Source organism: Peromyscus californicus, unplaced genomic scaffold (genome assembly GCF_007827085.1).
Source record: "Peromyscus californicus insignis strain IS unplaced genomic scaffold, ASM782708v3 Scaffold_10__1_contigs__length_136768540, whole genome shotgun sequence".
NCBI lineage: Eukaryota > Metazoa > Chordata > Mammalia > Rodentia > Cricetidae > Peromyscus > Peromyscus californicus.
The window spans coordinates 86,160,417-86,185,599 of record NW_026294391.1 but is presented as its reverse complement, the minus strand read 5'-3'; the positions used below and the strand labels follow the sequence as shown (position 1 = coordinate 86,185,599).

At 41.7% G+C, this 25,183-nt stretch overlaps 2 long non-coding RNA genes across 4 annotated transcripts in view; one reads left to right on the top strand and one right to left on the bottom strand.

The window, feature by feature from the left end:
• Nucleotides 1-9,205, top strand: part of LOC128109109 (uncharacterized) — a 28,109-nt gene extending 18,904 nt beyond the window's left edge. For all 3 annotated transcript variants that reach the window (XR_008217668.1, XR_008217674.1, XR_008217675.1), the window contains one exon: nucleotides 2,257-9,205. This is a non-coding gene — a long non-coding RNA (uncharacterized LOC128109109). The remainder of the gene's footprint in view (nucleotides 1-2,256) is intronic.
• LOC128109083 (uncharacterized) overlaps nucleotides 1-25,183 on the bottom strand; it is a 124,238-nt gene that overhangs the window by 35,059 nt on the left and 63,996 nt on the right. The window lies entirely within an intron of this gene.

Genomic DNA, 25,183 nt, shown 5'->3' with positions numbered 1-25,183 from the left:
GAACCAAAAGCAACAAATTTCCAGATGAGCTGAACGCCATTGACCAAGTGGATCTGTTGGGTGTGTACATTATAGTCTACTTTAAAACAGCAGAATGTACGCTCTCTTAAAATGTGTGTGAATCATTCATTTAAAAAAATATCCTGAGTCACACACATACACAAATACAAAAAGTTGAAGAAGCTGAAGAAAAAAAAATTGGGTTATTTGGTAATAATATATACAATTAGAAATCAATAACAAAAACAATAGGAAAGCATCCAATAATTCATCCATAAAAGACAATATGTCAAGATAAATAAAAACAGACAGAACAGCAATAAAAGGAACACTCACAGCTCTCAACATTGAAGGTATCAGAATATAGATCATAATCATAATTGTGATGGAGTGAATATATCAGAATAAATCTACTGCACCCAGAGAGGCTACAAGAAAGGCAAAACCATGCCCTTCATTATGCAGCTCATTCTATCCCATTCACTTTTTAAGTTCTAGTTTATTTTCGACTTGACACATAAGTACATAAACATGAGTATAAACATGAGGTACCATGTGCTATGTCGGTTCATGCATGTAGTACGCAATGGCTGGCATATCAGACACATCACATGTGCATCATTTCTGTGTAGTGGAAACATGAAAACTCCTCTCCTACCTATTTTGAAATATACACTGTGGTTTTAATTCTTTTTTTTTTTGAGACAGAGTTTCTCTGTGTAGCTTTTGGAACCTTTCTGAGAACTCACTCTGTAGCCCAGGCTGGCCTTGAACTCACAGAGATCTGCCTGCCTCTGCCTCCCGGGTGCTGGGATTAAAGGCATGCGCCACCACCACCCAGCTACGCTGTGGCTTTAAAAACTATACTGCACCCCCATGCAGTAGAACCGCAGAACACCTTGCTCGGGTCTAACAGTGACATTGAACACACTGTCCACCCTCACTGTAGCATTCTTCGCCACAGAAATGGCCTTGAATGTGTCCTATAATGTGTATGAGTATCTTTCTTTCCCCTCTTTGAACTGTCCAAAATGATCTCTAAAGCACAAGACAATGTCTTACTATTTTTATTTTTTAAATGAGTTTTAAGTTATGGAAAGTGTGGATTTATTATGGCCTTTTAATCCTCATGTGTCATTCACTTTGTTCTTCATTCCCAGATAGCCTTCTCTTTGACTTTCATTCAGGTCACATGTATCCCACTAAAACCCTTTTTCCTTCATTCCCCCTCCCACGGTCCTCTTCCCGCTTTCCACACACACACACACACACACACACACACACACACACATACACACACACTTTTTTTTTAATTTAGACCCTGTATACGTGAGTAAATGGCGAGTATCTGTTTTTCTGAGTTTTACCTTACTTTACTTAAGATAATTTCCAGTTGCACCCACTTCCTGCCAAGGCTTTCGCCTTTATTTTGTATATACCTGTGCATATGTACTCGTGCTCTACACAGAGAGTGTGTGCACGTCAGAGGACTGCAGGGACTTCATTCTCTCCTTTCACCATCAGCTTCCTGAAGACTGATCTCACCTTGTCGGGCTTGGTGTCATGTGCCTTTACCCACTAAGCCCTTTACCACATTTTCTTTATCCATTCATGTTTGTGGACCTCTGTGCTGGTTCCACTTAACTATTGTGAACAGTGCAGCAATAAACATAGACTAGCAAATAGCTCTGTGGTATATTGAGTTCGAGTCCATTGTGTATACACCCAAAAGTGGTATAGCTATGTCATATGGTACTTCTATTTTGATTTCTTTGGATAACTTCCATACTGTTGTTCATAAAAGAAATACACCAGTTAACATTCCCGTCAGTGGTGTGTAAAGACCGCAGTGCAGTGGTGATCTTGAGGCTAAACTAGAATTCCTGTGAAATAGTAAGAGAAATACAAAAACAGAGACATGCTGCCTGTATACATTGTAGATTTTATATTATATTTTTTATTAGGAGTGCATTTACAGACTGCAAAAGCAAGATGCTTGAGCGACAGGAACATTGCAGTGCGCAGTGCGTGGTCTGTGACATTTCTCCCTGCTGTTTCAGTAGCCTGTTGGTCTTGGCATTTCTTGATGCTATGAGTCTGGGTTTGGTGGTGTTTTACTGCTTGTGAATGGTTGGGCTTTGGTTGTTGTTGCTTGTTTGAACTAAGTGGGACTGTAAATGTAGATAGATGTGTTTTAATACCAAGATGTTCTTTTTTCAAATCCCTAAATTTCTGATTTCCATACCACTCTTTCAGACGTCTGTTTTCTTGCTGATACCAGAGGACTTTATCTCCACCTCCCTATAAAGTGTGAGCACTGTGTTTCAGCGAGCTGCATTGCGGACTTCTGCTGAAAACTTCTGTAAACACAACTGCCTTGTTCAGTTTTGTTGTAAACTGACTCACCATGCGATGCACTGTCGTTGATAGCTTCCTGATGTGTGGTGGATAAGAGTGATAAAATAAAGCTTACAAGAAAAGAAAAAAAAGCAAGATGCTTATATTTGTTCCCTTCCTATTGCTGTGATAAAGCACAATGACCAAGGCAACTTAGAAAAGAAAGCAATTAATTTGGCTTATAGTTTGAGAGGGTTTGAGTCCATGATAGTGAAGCAAAGGAACAGCTGAGAGTTTACCTTCTGGTCTGCAAGCAAGAGGCCAAAGGCAAGCAGTGGGAATGGCATGAGGCTTCTGAAACTTCAAAACCCACCCCCAAGTTTCACACCTCCTCCACCCAGGCCATACTGCCTAATCCTTCCCAAATAGTCCCACCAACTGGAGACCAGGTATTCAAATATATGAGCCTATGGGGGCCCTTCTCATTCAAACCACCACAGTAATAAAATGTTAATTATAGTAGAAAGGCATTCTAATAAGAGAAAACGCTTCTGTCATAATTTTCATGAGCTTGACACAAAGACCTGTTTGTAGATCAGACACCTGGTGCCCTCTTTAAATGAGCTGCACACAACTGATTAGACTGTGACAAGGTAGACTGACTTTGCAGATTGCATCGATCTATTGACATTTCAAATGCACCCACAAGTTCATATATGCAGAACATCTAACAGATAGCCACAAGGAGATTTATGCAAGCAAGGCGTCTAGACAGTAGTTTTCAAATATCCATTCATGTAAGATATACATATGTATATAGTATATATATGCATGTATTCTCTCTCCTCTCCTCTCTCTCTCTCTCTCTCTCTCTCTCTCTCTCTCTCTCTCTCTCTCTCTCTCTCTCTCGTGTATGTGTGTGTGTGTGTGTGTGTGTGTGTGTGTGTGTGTGTGTGTGTGTATGTATCTGCCTTAGCATGTGTATGGAGGTCAGAGGACAGCATTGAGAGCATGATGGAATCAGTTCTCTCTTTCCATCATGTGGGTCCCAAGGATTGAATTAGATCATCAGGATTGTCAAAAGTGCTTTACCCACTCATTGGCCCTGGATCACATTTTAAAACAGCACTAATCTTCATTGTACAGGCACACAGTGCCAAACAATATACCGGTAGTAATGAGAGAAGTGGGGTAGATAGGGTATAGATGAAATTCAGAAACACGGTACATGGTGAAAACTGACAATTACACAGTAGCAGCCTGTTAAACCTGTGGACCTATGTTGGTTAAAAAGTTTCCGGTACAGTTTTGGTGAAATGCAGGTGTTTGGAGCCTACCCCAGACATACTGAGTCTCTTTATTTGATGTTCTTTTAGTGTATATGATTACTGCTTTATACACTGGTGATACATTATGTCCTGAGGAATAATTACATGTTTTATCGCAAGATATTTTCTTTACAAGTATTAGAACCATCAGTTTTTGTGAATCAGATGTAACATTCGCTCTTATAAGTGAAGGCATGAAAATTAGCAATATACATGTTTATTCTATAATTTTAGGAACTGACTTTGTTACACTTGTTGCCATAAAAACAAGCAAATCTCATCACACTATTTTGATTACAGATGCCTCTCTAATTTTGCATTAGAAAATTACCATTGCTAAATTAACCACAGCCATTTTAAACTCCTCTCCCTTACAAGCAATTCTTGCTTTACTCTCACACTTGGCTGATGTTTGCATGATTGGCCAACGTCTAGAATGTGTGTCTCCGAGGAAGGAAGCCTGATAGCCCTGTGGAAATGGATGTCAGCACAGTGGTGGGGAGATAGAATATGTCAAGAAAGAAGCAGAGAGTCTCCCATCCTGACATTTTTAGACTTACCAGGGCATTAAAGGGTTAAGTAGGCAAATGCAAGAGTTCCCTTTGCTCTTCTACTTGGGAAGAACAAGAGGTCAGTTTGTGCATCATGAATCAAGGCTATCGTGCAGCAAAACAGTTTTCTAGCCCACAGTTGTGGCCCAAAGGAGTGAGCCAAAAGCACAAATGTCATTAGGACCCAGGAAACAGGAAGGGGGCGTGGTCTGCAGGGAAGAGCACTGTGGCCTCATAGTCTGGGAGAACCAATAGGCGTTCTCCCAACATGTGGATGAGCATTGGTTCAGGGCTTGCCTCTAGGGCCTGTCTAGGTGTGGATAAAGTTGTTTATGTGTTAGAGAGCAGCTGTTCCCCCAAATGACTACGTGTGCTGTATATTAGTTTTTAAAATATAAGTTCAAAGTGAATAATGCTGCATTTTCTCATTATATAAAGGGGTTCAATATGGTCTGCTAATTTAGCATTATCAGTCCTTGTTATAATAGTCAATACGCAGTAGAAATATTGACTATGGGTAATTCTAAAAAGAGTCAGTCTTTTTTTTTTTTTTTTGGTTTTTTGAGACAGGGTTTCTTTGTGTAGCCCTGTCTGTCCTGGAACTAGCTCTGTAGACCAGGCTGTCCTCAAACTCGTGGAGATCTGCTTGCCTTTGCCTCTCAACTGTGGGATTAAAGGCATGCACCACCACTGCCTGGTGAGAGTCAGTGTTTATCTTCATGTTTTTATTTCTGTGATAAAATACTATAACCAAAAACAAGCTGAAGAGAAAATAATTTATCTCTTCTTAAACATCCAGGTAACAGTCCACCACCAAGGGAAGTCAGGGCAAGACTTTGAGCAGGACAGGAACCTGGAGGCAGGAACTAAAGTAGAAGCCATGGAGGGGTGCTGCTTACCGGCTAGCTCCTCGTGTCTTGCTCAGCTTGATTTCTTAGAGTACCCGGGAGCACCAGCCCAGAGGTGGCACTGCTCACAGTGAGCTGGGATCTCCCCTATCAGTCACTACTTACGGCCAATCAGGTGGAGAGTTTTTCTCTATTGAGGTTTCCTCTTCCAAAATGACTACTTTGTGTCAAGTTGACGTTAAACTAGCCAACAGGGTCTTACTGAGTCTACTTCTATCTCGTGTGTGTGTGTGTGTGTGTGTGTGTGTGTGTGTGTGTGTGTGTGTGTGTGTGTGCTCGATTGACTCTAAGCCATTGATGTGGATTTCTCCAGGTCTTATTTTCATTTGTTTTGAGGACATGTTGAAACTAGTGGCTTGGTTTTTCCCAAAGCCTGTCCAGTACCAGCCACAAGTCCCTACTCCAGGCTTATTTACCACAGTAGTCACACTATTTGTATATACCAGTCATGTCTTAGTTATACTATCTCAAACTTATAGCAATTTAGGAAATATGATACTGTAAAATGGAAATTTTGGGAGAGAAGTATATAGTATATATGTGGTACATATATAACCCAGGTATACAGAGGTAACACATGCCTGTGTGTGGAGGTCAATGAAGGCATTGGTTGTTATCTCCTGTTTCTCTCTTCATTATTCCTTTAAGGTAAGGTCTAATCTCTGACTCATAAGCTTGATTCTTCAGCTAAACTGGCTGGTCAATAAGTTCCAAGCATTCGAATGTCTCTGCCCCACAATGCTGGGATGATAAGCATGTGCAGCCATGCCTGACTTGTTTTATGTGGTTGCTAGGGATTCATAGTCAGGTTCTCATGCTCATACAGTAAGCACTGTTACTCACTGAGCCATCTCCCTAGTCCCTGTAAAATGAAAATTTGAAAAGAAAATATTTTCCTGTTGCTTCCCCACTCTTTATTGAGCATAAAATTGTTGTTGAAATTTAAATTGAGTATTTTCATTTTTCATGCTCATATGATAACCTGTATATGTTCTAGTAACAGCTTGTCCTTATTTTATTTGTGTGTGATTGACAATTTGTGTTTGCCTAAAATAACATATTTGGGAAATTGCTTATTTAATCAGGTATGGGTGGCCACAACTAGCTAATTAAGGTTCACAGAGGGGAGCCCAGTGTGGAAAACTGGCTTGGTACCCAACTTATGTGACTTCAGAAAATGTAATAGAAGTTAATTGTTAATAGACTGGCAACTATGAGATTGTTTATAAACTTTAGGAGGTAAGCTGCCATAAACTACACACACCACTTAGGAATTCTGGTGGAAGAGGTTGTTTTGGGTTTATTTCCTACTATTAGGGTCAGCAAATAGAACCTTTACAAAACCCAGTGTGAAAAATTCATGGCTAGTATACACAGTTGGGGAAAGCCTGAAAGGTTTTTCTTTGAGATTAGAAAGAAGACATTTGCATTCAGAATTTTGCTGGAAGTTATAACCACTTCATTTGGGCAAGCAAAATCAAAAGCATTTGAATTGGAAAAGAAAACTCTTCATATTCATGTGACATGACCTAAGGTAATCTTTAAAAAAAATAAACTCTCAAGATTAAAAAAAATGCTGGCTGTGATTGTTGTTCCATGCTAGGACATGTGCTTAACATATGCAAGGTCCTGGGTTCTTTCCAATACACAATAAGATGCACCAGATCTATAGTCATTGTGGTCATGTAAATCAAAATTACAATGATACATGATTTCCCACTTATTAGAATTTCAATTATAAATAGAATACAAACACCTAATTGCAAGTTTGGCCTAATGTGGAGAAATTGGAATCTTTGTCCATTGATAGTAGGGATATAACATGATGTAACCACCATGCAGACAACAGAGCAATTCTTTTCTTAAATATTTAACATGCAGGGGCTGGAGAGATGCCTCAGAGATTAACAGCACTTATTGCTCTTACGGAGGACCTGGGTTGAGTTCCCAGCACTCACATGGTGGCTCACAACCACCTGTAACACAAGTTCCAAGGGATCTGGCACCCTCTGACCTCTGTGGGCACCTATATGCACCTGGCACACATAAACTCATTCAGGTACTGTCTTTCATATATTTATATATAAACTTAACATGCAAGTATTGTGTGATCCACCCATTCTATTTCTGGGCAAAACCCTCAACAATTGAAAGCTGGGACTTGAATAGTTATTATAGATCAATGTTCACAGAAGCATTATTAACCATAGCCCAGAACTGGAAACAAATCAAGTGTATACCAGTAAATGTAAAGTGAATGAGTAAACAAAAAGCAATATGTAGATACAACAGAATATTACATAGTCTTAGAAAGTAAAAAATTCTGACAATCCTATAATATACATGCTCCTTAACAATACTACTCTAAATGTAATAAGCCAGCCAGACACCAAAGGGCAAATACTATATTTATATGATATTACTTATTTGAGATCCTAGATTTTTCAAATTCACAGTGATTGGAAGTGGTGGTTTTAGGGTAAAAGGGCCAGTGAAAGAAACCCACTCTGACCCTGAAACCAGAGCCAGTGAAAGAAACCCACCATAGATCTGAAACCAGAGCCTGTGGAAGAAATCCTCTGAGAGACCAGGGATAGATGCAGCATATCCCAGCATAATAAGTATTGTATATGACAAACCAAAAGCCACCATGCTGGCTAGTTTTCTGTCAACTTGACACAAGCTGAAGTCATTTGGAAAGAGAGAACTTCAACTGAGAAAACGCCCCAACCAGACTGGCCTGTAGGTAAGTCTTTAGGGCATTTTCTTAGTTAGTGATTGATGTGGGAGGACTCGGCTCATTGTAGGTGGTATCACCACTGAGTAAGTGGTTCTGGATTCTATATCAAAGCAAGATGAGCAAGCCATGAGGAGCAAGCCAGGAAACAGCACCCACATGGCCTCTGCATCAGCTCCCGTCTCCAGGTTCCTGTCCTGTTTTAGTTCCTGCCCTTTCTTCCCTCAGTGATGTGGAACTATAAGCTAAAATAAACTCTTTCCTCCCCAACTTGTTTTTGATCATGGTGTTTTATCACAGCAATGGAGAGCCTAACTGAGACAGTCAATATTATGTCAAATAGAGGAAAAAAAAGCATTCCCACTGAGATCAAGTAGAAGACAGGAGTGTCCACTTTCACTACTCTTATTCAGTATAGTACTTGAAGTCCTAGCAATAAGACAGGAGAGGGAAATAAAAGGAATACAAACAGGAAAGAAAGTCTACTATCCCTGTTTACAAATGGCAAGATTCTGTACATGACAGATCCTGTAGACTCGACCAGAAAATTCCTAGAGGTGATAAATTCTTTCAGCAGAGTGGCAAGTTACCAAAATCAGTAGCCTTCCTATATACCAAACAAAAACAGACTGAGAAAGAAATCAGAAAAACAATCTTATTCACAATAGTCTCAAACAAAAATACCTTGGAATAAACCTAACCAAGGCAGTGAAAGATCTATACATTGAAAACCTGAAAGCACTGAGGTAAGAAACTGAAGAAGTACTCCAGGTGTGGAGACCTCCCATGTGTGCGGACTGGTATGATTGATACTGTAAAAATGGTCATCCTGCCAAAAACAAATTCAATGAAATCCTCATTAGTACTTCAATGCAATTCTTCACAGAAATTGAAAAAAAAGGTCTTAAAATTAATAAAGAAGGAACTGATGAGATTATTCCGTGGTTAAGAGCACTTGCTGCTGTTGAGAGCCTGGGTTTGGTTCCCAGCACACACACAGTGACTCACATCCACCAGTAACTCCACTTCCAGGGGAATCAGATGCCCTCTTCTGATCTGTGTGGACATCATATGTTACACATGCACACATTCAGGCAAAACACTCACACATATAAAATAAAAGAAATAAATATAAAAAACCCTAAAAATTCATATGGAAGCCAAAAGACACCAAATAACCCAAACAACTGTGAACAATAAAATATTGCTGGAGCTATCACCAGACCTGATTTCAAGTTATACTATAGAGCCAAAGAAGTAAAAACAGGATGGTACTGGAACAAAACCAGAGACATTGATGAATGGACTAGAACTGAGGATCCAGAATATAAATATAGAATATAAGTCCATGCACCTACAGACATTGTTTTTTTTTTACAAAGTTACTATATGTATGTATATATATATATATATATATATATATATATATAGAGAGAGAGAGAGAGAGAGAGAGAGAGAGAGAAAAGGCAGCATCTTTAATGAATGATGTTTGGAAAACTGTGTATCTATATGTAGTAGAAAGAAACCTAATCCCTTTCTTTCATTTTGCTCACAAAACTCAAAATAAGTCAAAGATCTCAATGTTAGACCTGAAACTTCTGGAGGAGAGAGAATATGTCAGGATAGAGATTTCTGCTTACCCAGGATAGGCTACTGCTTACCCAGGAATGAGACTGGCAATCAACAATTCATGAAATTGAAAAGCATTTGTACTTCAAGGACGTGGTTAATCAAATGAGGAGGTAGCCAACAGAATGGCTTTGCCAGCAGTACATCTGACAGAGAATTAGTGTCTGCTATATACAAAGAAGTGAAAACAAACAAACAAACAACAACAAAATTCTAAACACCAAGAAAACAAGCATCCCAGTTTAAAAAATGTGCTATGGGGACTAGAGAGATGGGTCAATGATCAAGAGCTCTGGCTGCTCTTACATTAGATTCCCAGCACCTACATGGAGATTTATGAACATCAGTAACTCCAGGGATCTGACACCTTCTTCTGGCCTTTGTGGGAACTGCATGCACATGTTATCACAGACATATATGCAGGTAAGACATGTAAAATAAAACTAAAAAAAATAAAAGTGAGCCACGAGAACTCAAGACACTTCTTAAATACGTTGGTGGAACTATTAAGTAGACTATTCTAGTAGAGAATTGAGAACCCTCAGCTACAGGCATTAGCTGCCTTGTGATGACAGTCCTTTGACTGGCAGAAAATTAAGGTTTATTAAAGTGATATATTCTGATTTTTTTTTATATTTTGAGACAGGGTTTCTCTGTGTAGCTTTGGAACCTTTCCTGGAACTCACTCTGTAGCCCAGGCTGGCCTCAAACTCACAGAGATCCACCTGCCTCTGCCTCCCGAGTGCTGGGATTAAAGGCGTGGGCCACCACCACCTGGTTTATATTCTGATTTTTTAAATGTCAGGAGCAACTTCATCTGTTAGTGACAAGATGCTAGGCCAGTCCAACACAAAGGGGCAGAGGAATGGCTACTCATGGGCTAAAGAGAGCACAAAATTAAATGTAATTAGGCTCTGGGCCTACAACATTCCATGGTCTCCTCCACATCACTGAAGTTCTATCAGTCATTCACCAGTCTTTGCAGACCAGATTCTGTCTGGGAATTCCTGTTCACGAATTCACAACATCTCACTCTCACTATCCTAGCTCCCTGGTATTCATTAAGGTGTTTACTGAGAGGTCAAGAGGTAAAACCACATCTTCAACAGATTCATCTCTAACCGCACACGGGACGCTGAAAGCTACTAAATTATGCTCTTTCCGTGTGATTCCTGTGATGATGGCCCATTCACATGTCTCTGGGACATTTCTCTCATTTTTTCCAATAGACTGACAACAACCTCTAAATGCTGATAAGGAAACAGGCAAACTGCATTAAGCATCAAATAAAGTTTCCATCACAGAGTAAGATTGTATCAGACTTAAGAGTTCCATATGTCCTTCTATGGGATCTGCCCATCAGGTTAGGTTATACAGGTCTTCCCATTGATGGATCCATTATTTTCACATGATTGCTGTTGCATTGAGAAAAGTATGTTACATTCATCTGCAATTGGTAATCAGTTTTCCTATACCTCCTTGTAGTTTTGCATCAATCAATATTTTGCTGTGTGCCTGGAATATAGGTATGAAGGCTAACATTTTCCTAATGAATTTTAGACCTAACATGGTGTGTTTCAAAATACTTTCATTGCATTTTGATTGTAGTTCTCTCTTAAACATTAAGATTATAACCCCTGACTTCTAATAATTTGTACCTGGATGGTATTGTTTACTTATTTTTAAGTGTTCAAGCTAACATTCGAATGCCTTTTGTTTCAGGTATATGTCTTGAAAAGCAATGGTTTTGGATTCTATTTCAACAGGCAATAAGAACATTTTTTTCTTGATAAGTTATATCCATTTACATGTTTTACATTTATTTATCTGCTTGCTTATTTTGTGTGTCTGGCAGGGGAATACGTGATCCAGTGTGCACATGTAGAGGTCAGAGAACAACTTGCAGGAGTCATTTCTCTGCTCCCACAATGTGGGTCCTGGGGATGCAACTCAGGTCATCAGATGCAGTGCCAGGCACCATCATACTAGTGCCCCCATTTACATTTTAATATGATCAACATATGTGGTGAGGCACACAGTATACCCTTTTGTCCAATCATCTTTACTTGCAAACGTTCATTGCAAAGTCATTGGTCTAGTTCATGGCCTCTGGTTCCTGATACATCATCATCAGGGGACCCTCACCAAAACACTTCTCGGCCACCCGAGTAATGGAGGTCCTGCAGCTATGGTTCCACAGGACTAGTCCCTTCCATCATTCCAGCAGGTCATAGATGGGGCAGATATTAGGATGGCCAACCCAAGGCCCTGAATGTGGGCCTGGGTGGTAGCTGAGTTTGTCAGACTGGACACTAGGGCCACCCCTTCAGGCTAGGGGCAGAGCCAGCTCTCCTATGCCCATGCCATCAGGGCCACTTTTCCCATGCCCATGATGAGGGGTGGAACCAGCTCTCCCATGAAGGTCAGGGCCAATTCCCTTGCTATAGTGTCCAGAGCAGGGCAGGGCCAGCTCAGCCTGGCCCTCAGATTTCATCATGCATGGTTCTTATAGCCCCTGTGGTAACACAGGCCACAGACATCAACACAGACCCCTGTTGCAGGAGGACTATGGACCCAGACATGGCCCTTGGCAGCACCTGGAGCCCGGATGACACCATGGCTCCAGGTGGCAGCAGGGACCACTCAGATCAGCATGGCTCTGGCAGAGGCAAGGCCCTCAGACACCAATGGCCACAGGTTGAGGTCCAGACCTCAGGTTCCTGTGTGACCTTTGGTGGCAACACATGCCTCCGACTTCAACACAGACCCCGACTGTGGTAGGACCATGGACCCAGACATGAGTGGTCCTTGGCAGCAGTCAGTTCTAGATGTCACCAATGTTCAAGGTCGAAGCCCAGGACACTCAGATCCACACGTCCCCAGCTGCAGCATGGACCTTGGACACCAACATGGCCCCAGATGGTGACCCAGACCTCGGGCATCCACATGGCCTTCGATGGTAACAGGGGCCATGGACATCAAAGACCCTGGGTGCTATAGGGCCACAGACTTAGAAATGGCCCTTGGCAGCATCTCAGGATCACACCATGGCCCTGGGTGGCAGCACAGGCCACTAAGATCAGTGTCACTCCAGTGGCATCACAGCCCTCAGACACCAAGGCTGCAGGTTGCAGCCCGGACTCCAAGCATCTGTGTGGCCTTTGGTGGCAACATGGACCATGGATGTTAACAGAGACCCTAGCTGGGATAGGACCACAGACCCAGACATGGCCCTGGGCAGCAGCCTGGGTCCTGATGTTCTGGAGTGGCAAGAAGACCACCCACCTCAGCCTGTCCCTCACCAATTCATTTCTTCCTACAGCACTTGATTCATTCAGCTACTTTCTCTCCCATTTCTCCACCACACATTTTCTCATCATAATGGCACCATTACAGCACCAGGCGGGTCTATGGATGTCTTCCACCAGGCCAGGCTTTGAGGACCCACGCTGGCCTGTGGGTGGCTGGCACCTGCCTGAGGGAATGGCATCAGGAAGGCTAGGGATGTCTTCTCATCAACCAATGATTACCATTAAAAATATGTGTATATATTATAAGCATTATAGCTCAGATGGAAAAGGACCCGGTCAGTGGGAAGCCAAGGAATACCACAAAGTCACCATGAGCATAGCAGCTTACAGCCGTGCTACAGGGAAAAGTTTTCCTCAGTGTAACCACTGTGCTCCAGCAGAGGAGGATTCCCCAGCGAAGTAGTTAGAGCTTTGATCAGATCCCCAGAGTGTAACAATTCTGCTCCATTACTGGAAGGTTTCCTCAGCAAAAGCATTACAGTTGTGCTCCTCTATAGCTCAGGCTAAAGTTGTTGCTTCTCTGTTCTGCTCCAGCAAAAGAAGGTCTCATTCAAACTTCATTCAAGAGATTTATTGGGAGGGAAGAATCCAGGAGAGTGGTTGCCTCTGCCAGGGTGGAAAAAAGGCAGCTCCCAACTGAACAGGTACAGGGCTTAAATAAGGCTTCTTAGGGGCAGAGTTTTTCCATTGTGAAGACTTTCAGGGTGGAAATTGATTGGATTTCAAGGCCTGAGCTTGAAGAAGCTCACAGATTGGCTGGATTTTGTGCTCAGTGTTTAGTTGGTTTCATGCTCAGGGATTGGTTGGGTTTTGTCCTGAGTTGGTCAGGGGCAGAGTGTGTTTCTTTGGCCCTGATTTCAGAGCCAGGGTGTGTTTCTTTCACTAGCTCTTTTTAACCTTTCGGCTCTGGTTTCAGGGCCAGTGAATTGACTCTGGTCTCAGGGTCAGGGTGTGTTTCTCTGGCTCTGGTTTCAGGTTCAGGGTGTGTTACTTTGGCTGGCCCTTTTACCCTACATATATGACTACCTGCATGTACATATACTGAGTGGGGGCCTGGTGAAGGCCAGAAAGGGGTGCTGCATCCCCTGGAAATAGATATACAGTTCACTGTGGGCCACCAAGTGGGTGCTGGGAATACAGCCCAGGTCTTCTGTGGGAGCAGCAAGTCCTCTTAACCCCTGGGCCATCTCTGAAGTTCAATACACCAAATTTTAAACACAACTGGTATTCTTCTATTTTGCCCCATAATGGGAATAGACATCTTCTTGTACTGAGATAGGCCCAAGTTTCATTATTATTTACCAATCCATAAGGTTTCATGTCTATGTTACTCAGGTTCTCAGTCCAACACACTGCCCTACACTGTCTGCAGGCAAAGACAGCAACCTGTCACTATAGACCACTTTATATCTGCTGGAAAGTATTTGAATGGAATCAGAGGTTAGAGACATCTGGACTCTTTCATTCATCTTGCACATATATTTAAATTTATCTGTTTTGTTACATAGGATAATTGTTCATTCTTAATACTAAATGGTATAGCAATGTGTAGCTTCACTACAAGTTTTAAAGTTTAATTTTTATTTTATGTGTAAATGTTTGCCTGCATGTTAGTCTGAACAGCACATGCATGCCTGGTGCCCATGGAGGCCAGAAGAGGGTGTTGGATCCCTTGGAACTGGAATTACAGACAGTTGGGAGCTGCTATGTTGGTTTTGGAAGTTGAATCTCTTTCCCTGTTGGCTATTGTTTGGGTTGTTTTCCATTTCTATCTCTTGTATTGAAATGTCTGAACTTTCCCATTTTACAACTGGGCCTGAGTTTCAGTTTCCTAAAAGGACAATGAGGGAGACAGCATAAACACAGAGACGAGGGAGATAGCAGGTACTAGGCCTGGGCCAGCCCTACAGTACCTCAAAGCTCTGACCAAAAAGGACAATTCCTGTAATCTTCTTAAAACATACCCTGCTTTGCCCAAGAATGCCCCCAAATGGTAAAATTATAACTGAAATAAACAAGCAGATGCCATGACAGGCTACTCAGTCTTCTCTCAGAGATCAGGCCTCAATTTCAGTTTCCTGAGACTGAGCAAGCAGTTTCTGGGAGGGCCATGAACAAAAGAAAATTAATCACAATGCCCCTGCAGAGGGCAGGAAAACAGGACCCACCATGCCTGGGCCACTGAGTCAGCCCCCATAGTCAGTACATGCTAGGCCAGCCAGCCTCCATGGCAGCTCAAGGACAAAGTCTGGGCACTTATATAGGCCTGCCCCAAAATGGATAACTGTAACTCCCAACTAACCCTAGCCAATTAAAAGTTACTAACATGATTACCACTCACATAACCCAATCCCGAGTCTGTTCCTTTGTAGTATGTTGACCCCAAGCTCCTCTTGCTTTAAAAACCCTGCCCCATTGCTACTCAGGGTCTCTCCTGCTCTGCTGCTGTGTCAGATGGATGGAGAGTCCCGAGTTAACTCGAAGTAAAAAGAACCTTTGCTTTTGCATTGGATTTGGTCTCTTGATGATCTTTGGGGTACTCTGGGTACAACAATAACCACAGCCAGTTAAAAATGTACTCAGGTAGCTATAGCCTGCTTCACCAATTGTGTGTGAGATGACCAAATTATTCCTAGATTTCCCCTAGCTGAGCTTACAAGGGGCCTAGGTGTTCCTTTCAGGGTCGCCATTTTGTACAAATGGTAGACACTCACATGCTGGAATAAAAGCTCTTTGCTTCTACATATTAATTGGGTCTGGGGTCTTTAGCAATTCTCAGACCCTTACCATATATAAAGCTGGTGTGAATTTATGTAAATAAGTCTTTTCAAGAAAATATATCTTCTTTCTCTGGGGTAAATGCTTGGGAGTGTGATGGCCAGATCATAATTAAATATGTCAAGAAACTGAGAAATGTTTTTCCAAGCTATTGTCCTGTTTTCCATGGTCACCAGCAGTGGGTACGAGAGTTTCATCCTCCACAACCTTGCCAGGGCTCGGTGTGTCAAGTCTTTAGTTATGACTAATTCTGTGGGAGTGTTGAGTGTCCCGTCGGAGTTATCTGTTTCTCTTCCCTAAGCTTTAAGGATGTTGATGTTGTATGTGTCTCTTAGTGGAACATCTATTCACACTTCTGGATCATTTTTATTTATTGAATTGTCTATTTTTTTAATAGCTATTGTTGAGGCCTTCTGAATTCTGGAAACAAGAAGTCTGCCATCTAATACATGATTTCCAACATTTATTTTCCCAGGTCGGGAAAACATTTTTTTCTGCCATATACTTGGGAGAGGGTACATTTTTCAGTTCATGGAAGTCCTAATGATCCAGTTCATCATTTAATGAAAGGGGATTTGTTATATCTAAGAATTTTCTTTCTAATCCATGATCCTGAACATTGAAATGATTGCTGCTACAAGCCTTATGTTTTTTAATGTATTTTAGATCAATCATCTTTTCGATTTATTTTTATTTTTACTGTATATATGCTTGTGTGTCTGTGTGTGGGGTATGGGCATATGAGTGCAGATGTCTATGGAGACCAGAAAAGACTGTCAGTTCACCTAGATCTAGAGGTATAGGCAATTGTGGGCCACCATGTGGGAGTTGAAAACTGAACTCAGGTCCTCTGCAATAGAAAAATAGGCTCTTAACCTCTGAGATGTCTCTCTAGCCCTATTTAGATCAATTGTTCATTTTGGATTGATTATTGTATCCTATGGTATATGACTTGTCTGTATTTGTATTTGTGCATGAGATTGTCTGGTTGTCCTGAGATAAGACAGAAAGACAGGACATTAAGGGGACAGGAGAGGGGAAAGAGCCCCTCACCCTGTGACCTAATTTGCATTTCTGTAAACTAACAGTCAGGAAACCTCAACCCAACACACAGAGCTGAAATTGCCTGAAGATATAATGCAACTATTCCTTAAGACAAATCAAAGGTTTTTTTTGTTTTTAATAACAACAAATGAACTAGGGCCTGAAGTGATTGCTCATTGTTTAAGAGCAGTGGATATCTTCCAGAGGATCCAGGGTCTATTCCCAGCACCTACCTATTGATTTACCACTGTCTGTAACTCCAGTACCCAGAGATCTCATGAACTCTGGTGCCCTCCCTGGGCATTAGGCACTCATATGGTGCCCAGACTTACATGTGGAAAAAATGCAAAAAAAAAAATTAATTAATAAACTATGCTTACTTAGGGCCAGATTGCTTGTAGCCTTGAGATGAACCCCATTAGCACTCTGTTAACTTGCCTAAATCATATAACTACCTTACAATTTAATTTGGTAAAAGAAATTCTTGAAGAGGAATAAGATCATTTTAAAAGTATTCTTTTACTTAATTTTAAAGCCTGAATTTAAGCTTCATTTAAACTTAAACCTTCCCAATTATATTCTTTGAACAATGTAACTTTGAAAGCCACAGAACCTCTCTCCCAGCCTCCCTCCTCTCCTCACATACACGTATGTAATGACACCTAATCTCAAGTCTTTCTCTAGTCCACACTCATGTCTTCATGCATGAACTGCCTTTATTCTAGGTGAGTCTCTGTCCAAAGAATTAATAAACTCACTACCTTTGCTTCACTCTGGCTTGTTCTGAAATTCTTTTCTCTGGACTAGTCATAGCTCAAGCTTCACCAAAGTGGAGGACACTGAAGAGACAGGGCACTCCACAGGTTGTTGGTCACAGTGCTGGGCTCATCTCCTTACCACCACTGAGAGTCCCAGAAAAACACCTTGAAAAGCATGTGGTTTGTTCAGTGAAGTGTCTCGGTATCTTCTCCTAGAGGCATCCTTTCACATGCATGTGGCTCCTTCTGTCCTCTTTGTATCCTTTTCTGTCTTGGAGCCATTACCAAGCACGCTGTCTTAACTACTCTAGGTTTATAAGGAGTTTTGAAACCAGATGTTCATCCTCCAACTTTGCTCCTTTTCAAGGTTGTTTTCAAGCCTGGTTCTTCATACTCACTGTGAGTTTCAGAATCAGCCCTTTAGTTATTTTCTAAAATGTCTGTTAAGGGTTCTGTCGGTATTGTACTGGATCTGCAGGTCAGTTTGAGGAGAACAGACTCCTTAGCAGTGCTGTGTCTTCTGTCCCGTGAAGACAATGAATCCATATATCTTTAGTTTCTCTCAGCAATGGTTTGATCCATTCAGTGTCTAGACTCTACATAGAAGTGAGCAGACTTCCTAATTATTTCATGTTTTCTGATGGTATTCTAAGTGATAGGTATTTTAAATTAGAGTTTCCACATATTTCACAGTAAGTGACTGTCTGTGGGTAGATTTTAACTGAGGCTGTTGAAGAATCTTTTAGTTTTGGAATGTTAGGTTACTCATTCTATGATGAAAACATCCTTCATGTTAACATATATTTGCCTGTGTTTCAGTTTCAGTATTTTGAAGTTGCAGAGAATTTGGTGAATTATGAGAAGGGAAACAAATATCCAACACCCAGTGTGTGGGAAAACTACTAAGACAACCATAGGCCAAATGTTTGCTCCAAATGAAATCTGCACAATCATAGATAGTCCTCTATCTCACAGCCAGCTCCCTCAAGGAACTGAGATCACAGGGGGAGAGAGAGAAAGTGATGCATGTGAATATCTGTGTATGTATCCGTAACTGCAGGAACGTGTGCATTGTGAAGAATACTTACACTTAATCATTTTCATGATACATAATTTTTCCCATCACAAAAAGGACAAGGTTAGTAGCTGTGTGTTTTACCTCTAGTTTTGCTGTGAAGCATGCAGATTTTAACAGTGACTGCTGGGGGATTGTGTACAGATGGAGTATTTTATGTATGATTCTTGCCACATCACTTATCACCATTATACCTGCTAATGTTGCCTCTGATACCCACTTCCCTGAGCACTTATTACTCTCCAAGCATTACTTGTCTTTCAGTATAGTTTCACTTTCTTCTCATTTGCTTTGTAATGTATTTATTCATGCATTTGTGTCTATCAGTACTACTCAGAGACCCCCATTTTTACAGGAGTGCTCCTTTGCCATCACTATATATTGTGATGCCTAAATTACCCAATCCCGTGCCAGTGGAAGGACACACATTCAAGTTGACCTGATGCTCATTTGTTTCCTGCCTAGAATTCTGGACCATCTGACCACCCCTGGAAGGAAGTAATGGTGACCATCTCAGTGCTTTGAAGACCTTGAAGATAAAGGTTTACAAATGACAACTTACAGAGGGTGGCGTGTAGAAAGTCATCAGCAAAAGGTAGTTGTCAGTGGCACTTTGACTCCTCTGTGGGTCAATGTCAGGTTCGTCTATGAGAAGAACAGCAGGACTGCAGAGAGAACATGCAGAAAGTTGACAACAAGCTGAAATATGCCCGTGTTTCCAATATGTATGAGTCATCAGTGCCACTGGTGCGTGTTTTTTTTTTTTTGTGTGTGTGTATGTGTGTACATGGGTGTGTGTAGGAAGTGTTCATGAGCTGAGCTGAGAAGAGGAAAAATGTCATTGCACAGCTTGTAGTGGACTGAATGTAGACAGGCTTCTCCATCCCTATATTCATACAGTATATCACATGAGCTTTCTATCTGCATTACTCTCTTTTCCATGAGCTTTCTTTCCCCTCACTCTGCCTTCTAGTAGAACCTGAGAGGAAGCTGTGGTCTCTCCATCCAGAACCAGCTCCTGGAGAAGAACCAAGTGTGGTGTAGAGTCTTATCAGCATGTTACCAGAGCGAGAGTGGTAAGATCATGTGGGACACAACAGGTGAGTCATTTCCTTTTCTCTTTCCATCCCTCTGACCAGCAGCAGTTCTGTGGAGTCGGGATGCCATGTAGGAAAGTCTCCTGTGGTATCAGGTGGCAGCAAAGAGCAGCACACTTGGGAACAAGGGCACTAATAGACTCTCCAGATGTCTGAACTGTCAAAGGTACCTTTAAATGACGAGTACTAGAATGGAAGTCGTTCACATCAGGACATTTTCCGGAATGGGCCATGAATTTCTGCATCACATTTGCAGGTAGTGCTTATTAAAATGGTAGATATCCCATGTCCACAAAACATAGCTAAATCAAACTCTGGGAAGTAGGGTGAGGCATATGCAGTTCTTTCTGATGGTTGTCCATGTTTAAAAAGTATTGCCAGTGGGTTTGCAATTCTGTGTTCTAGTATATTGATTCACGGACTGCTTAACTCTGTTAACATGCTCCCTTGCTGTTCATTTAAATATCAGTGTCTTATGTGATGTATAAAGTATACATCAATTCCTTCAATTGTGTCATGTTTATCCAGATGTTCACACACCAGCTTCTTTTGTGGGCACCTGGTTTCTGCCCTGAGTAGACAAACAGGGATCCTGGAATGTCATGTCAGGTGGGGAAATTGTCAGTAAGCAGAGAGAATTCAGAAATCGAGCAACTCCATTTATTATTTGTGCTTTAAAGAACACAAAAGGGGACAGAAAATCATTGTAATGGGGATTGTGGTATGTGGGGTTGTCCCCAAAAGTTGGATTCATAGAGTAGCATTTGATTTGAGTCCTGAATGACAAAATAAGCAAGACATGTGCAAACATTGTTGTTGTTTGGTTTGTACTCCGTGGATTACGTTTAACCTAAGAACAGAGGACAATGTCAGTGGCTGGAAGACAGTATGACGCCATGTTGGTGTGAAGTTGAAAGGGTAGATGACTCACACTGTTTAGGTCTTTCAATTGCATTTTGACTGTGAAAGGTAAAATTCGAAGAGAGACACAATTTGATTCTTGTTATTGGACTGTGATTGTGTGGAGAATGAACTGAGTATGACCTGGTGAGAGAGTAGGCTGGAACAGCCACTATAAGTAAAAAGTCAATGGGAGCCATGCAGCCACAGTGTATAGAGAGAGTGGAACCTTTGGACATGGCTACTCTTCTGAGTGTGCCTTACCAGGTGAGTGGGGCTTTTGGAGAAGAGGCAGGTCAAAGATTCCTGGGCTTTTCTGGCTCCATGGCCGCATGGTGATGCTGTTTTCTATCAGTTGTTTCATGTGTTTTTGAGACATTCTCTGGGATGGTTTGGAAACCCAATGGCAGTTATTGTGAAACTTAGTGATTTACTAACATATGTAAGTTGATAAGAAGTTCCTGGTGTAATAAAATTAAACTTTATTTTCCCAGCACTATTTAAGTCAATTTTTAAAAAGAATCTGATAATTTGCCTTTTGAAAAATAAACACAGTAATATATTCTTGAAAATGTTTATTTTCTGCAGTCTGGATTACATACCTGTTTTGATGAGGCAAATCCACATGTTTTGTGTGAAGGAAAAGTAAAATCACAGTTTTCACATGATACACCTTTGTCCTGCTCTACAGCCCTACTCTTATCAGAACCATTGCTGAGGGAAAAGAAAATGACAGTTGGCCTGTGTCTTAATTAGGGTTTCTATTGCTATTAAAGAGACACCATGACCATGGCAACTCTTACAATGGAAAACACTTAATTGTGGTGGTTCCTTTACTGTTCAGAAGTTTGCTCCATTATCATCATGGTGGGATATGGCATTATGCAGGCACTTACGGTGCTGGAGAAGGAGCTGAGAGTCCTACATCTTGATCCTCAGGCAACAGGAAGTGAACTGCAACAGTGTGTCTGGTTTGAGTGTATATGAGTCCTCAAACCCGCCTCCACAGTGACACACTTCCACCAACAAACCCACACCTACTCCAACAGAGCCAAACCTCCAAATAGTGCCATTCCCAATGAGCTTGTGGGAGCCAATTACATTCAAACTACCACAGCCTGTTATATCTGGACCATAAGTCAGTAGACTCTCTTTAGTAGTCATCCTGTATCTTTCTAGTCTATGCTTATTTATCTAAGACAAAAGAATGGCAACAGGAAAAACAGAGTTGTTACTAATCATCATATCCAAGCAATGCCTTCAATACCATGACTGTTATATCAGTTCCTTAGACCTATAAGATGATGTTTTTACACTGTTAGGAACTCATGAGACTATTCCATACGGACATCACATTTTCTCTCTTTGCCAGAGACCCCATTGCTCAGGAGGAATGCCTGCTCAGGTCTTCTTTGTCTGGTCTAATTACCTAAGGTTTCCAGCCATTTGTGAGTTAGGACAGACACTGTGCCACAGGTATGTTTTCTGTTTCTCAATTACACACATGAGAATATAGAAAGAACAAGAAATTGCCTTGTTACTTTCAATAGCAAGTCTTTTTCCTGGGCTGAATACACATTTCCTCCAGGTTAACTGGCAGATAATGTAAAAGGACACTACGTGTCTTTAAAATACAAGGAAGTGTTTCTTGATTTTTCTTACCTAGTCACAAATTCTTATTAGGAGATTAGAAGAAAGTCTCTGAATCACGTTTTCTCTGCGCCCCCCTTGGCGACTTACTGTGATATTTACATCTATTTTCGTCTATCTATATTTGTAGACCACATACTGTCTACAAATTGTATTGTATTACATTGTGTGATTGTTTCATTAAAAATGCCTATTTTATGGAATTCTGGATATTTCCTAGTTTTTTTTTTTTTTTTGGTTTTTCGAGACAGGGTTTCTCTGTGTAGCTTTGCGCCTTTCCTGGAACTCACTCTGTAGACCAGGCTGGCCTCGAACTCACAGAGATCCGCCAGCCTCTGCCTTCCGAGTGCTGGGATTAAAGGCGTGCTCCACCACCGCCCGGCTCCTAGTTTTTTACTTCTTTTGAATTGTGGTGTTATGAACACCTTATACATAGCTTTGCATGGAAATTTACTTTGACTTTCCTTGGGCATGAACCTGCCCTAGACCTGAGTAGATTATGTGTGTTCGGTTAAGTAGACAAAGGTAAGCAGTTTTTCCTAGTAATTACTCTATTATATTCCAGCCTGCAGCAGGTGACATGTACACTAACTATTCTATATCCTTGTCAGCACTTGGAACTTTGAAACTCTTTGTTGGTCACATGGGTATGTGATATTATGATGTCTTTTATCATTTTTTTATTATTGATTCTTTGGGAATTTCACATCATGTACCCCAATCCTACTCATTTCCCAGTTCTTCCATGTCTGCCCTCCACCCTTGTAACCTCTCCCCACAAAGGAAATAAAAAAATAAAAATTAAACTTACAAAACAAAACATAAAACATCTGGCCAAACCCTCTGGGCAATGACCTGCTCCTCTATTAGCCACAGGGTTCTCTTACACCTGTCACAGCTGTCTCAGCTTCAGTTCCACCACGTGTGGACCACTTCGTTCCTCCTTTTTTCCCATCTCTCCATCACATATTCATTTGTCATACGGCCATCGGGAGCTGTGGTTTGTCACACAGTATATCCATTTGCTCAAACAGCTTTGCTTGCAAATGTTCATTGCAATGAGTCCTTGGTTTGGCTCAAGGCCTCTGGCCTCTGCTACACCATCAATACTGGACCCTCACTGAAACTCCTCTGTGCTATCTTGCTGTTGCCCCAAGTCGTGGAGATCCTGCAGCTATGGTTCCAACAGTTCTCCAGCACCTTGTGGCAGCAGGTAAGGCACAGGGCCAGTTCTAGGGGTGGAGGTGCAGAGAGGGGTGGGGTCAGCTCCTCCCAATGCACCATACCAGTGCCAACATGTGGCAGTCAGTGAGGGGCAGGACCAACTGTCCAATAACTGGCAAGGGGCGTGGCCAGCTCAGCACCTTGGACATCAACATGACTTCAGGTGGCAGCCCAGGCCACAGGCATCCACATGGCTTTTCGTATTAATACAGGCCACGGACATCAATACAGACCCTGGATGACTGCAGTAGGACCACAGACCCAGATATGGCCCTCGGCCACAGCAGGGCCTGGGTGTCACCATGGTCTCAGGTGGCAGCACAGGCCACTCACATTAGTATGGCCCTGGCAACAGCATGGTCCTCAGATATCAATATGGCCTTGGTTGCAGCAGCCCAGATCATGGAAATCCTCATGGCCCTTGGTGGTAACACAGGCAACAGACATCAACACAGACCCCAACTGTGGCAGTGCCACGAACCCAGGCATAGCGCTCGGTGGCAGCACAGACTGGACATCCCATGCATTAGTCTGTTCCTCATTGCCAACCTGGCTCCAGTTCTCCTCTCTCCCAGCACAGGAAACACTCCACTTCTCCTACTCTCTGACCTGTCCACCACATACTTGCTCCTCATAGTGGCACCTGTCCAGCCTGCGCCATGTGGCAATGGGCCGGGACTCTGGCTCTCTCTCCTATTATGATGGTTTTAAGTTTAGTTGTTTTAAGGTTTGTTCGATTTAACTCACTCCGAATATGTACACTTCTTTTAATATGAAGAAGCTTATTTCTTTTAAGATATTTTTCCATTTGTTCACTTAAAGTGTTTGCACTTGAATCTCTGTTTTGCTAACTGCATCCCTAGTCTGTTGTTCTTTTAAAGAGTTTGATTGAAAAAAAGAGTTTTATTGCCTTTCATGTATTTATCATTGTTATGGGAGTGTTCATGGCACAACACATATGTGGAGGTCAGGGAACAGCTTGCAGAAGTTGGTTCCCCTTCTATCATGTAGTTTCCAGGGTTCAAACTCGGATAGTCAGGCTTGGCAGCAGGTCCACTATTTGCTGAGCCACTTCACAAGCCCTACTGGGTTGAACCTTCAGTCTTTCCTGTTTCCGGTCTCTTGGCAGCTAATGTCGGAAGCTCTACCCAATTTAGAATTTTTAGCAGCAGTACTTCAGGTGTATTGTTCTTTATTTCTGATAGTATTATACTGTGTCATGGTCAGTCTGGATGCTGCAACAAATTGTCACTAAAGTAAGCATCATTTGTTGCTTATGTGAGTGGATATTGAAAATCTGGGCTCAAAGTGCCAAAATGGCTGTGTTGTCGGTTGAAGACTTCTTGGGTATGGTCACACATGTCCTTTCTTTGTACGTGCACTCAGAAGACACAAATGACCAAGTCTTCCAAGGACACTAACCCATTCATGACAGCTCCATCCTTACATGAGAGCTCCATCCTTACAACACAATTCATCCCCATGCCCCGTCTCTACATACCACCCTGGTTTATCTAAATACCACCTCTAAGTACCATCACGTTCGCCATGTTAATTCAGATGGGATACAAATACTAGGCCCATGAATAACAGGCCTGTCCTGTTTCTCTTCCTCGCTGCCTCTGTGATCTTAGGATTGAGCACTAGTTCACAAGTTCTCAGCTCCTAATACTTGTCCCTTTCTAATTTCCTAACAGTTCCTCTTCTGAGTCTTTAAAATTTCTAATTCATCAACTAATTTATTCACTTAGTTCTTCATTTTCGATACAGGGTCTTACGTAGTAGCTCAGCTTGCTTTAAAATCTCTGTGTAGTTGATGAAGCTGGTCTTGAACTCCTGCATACTGAGATGCATGT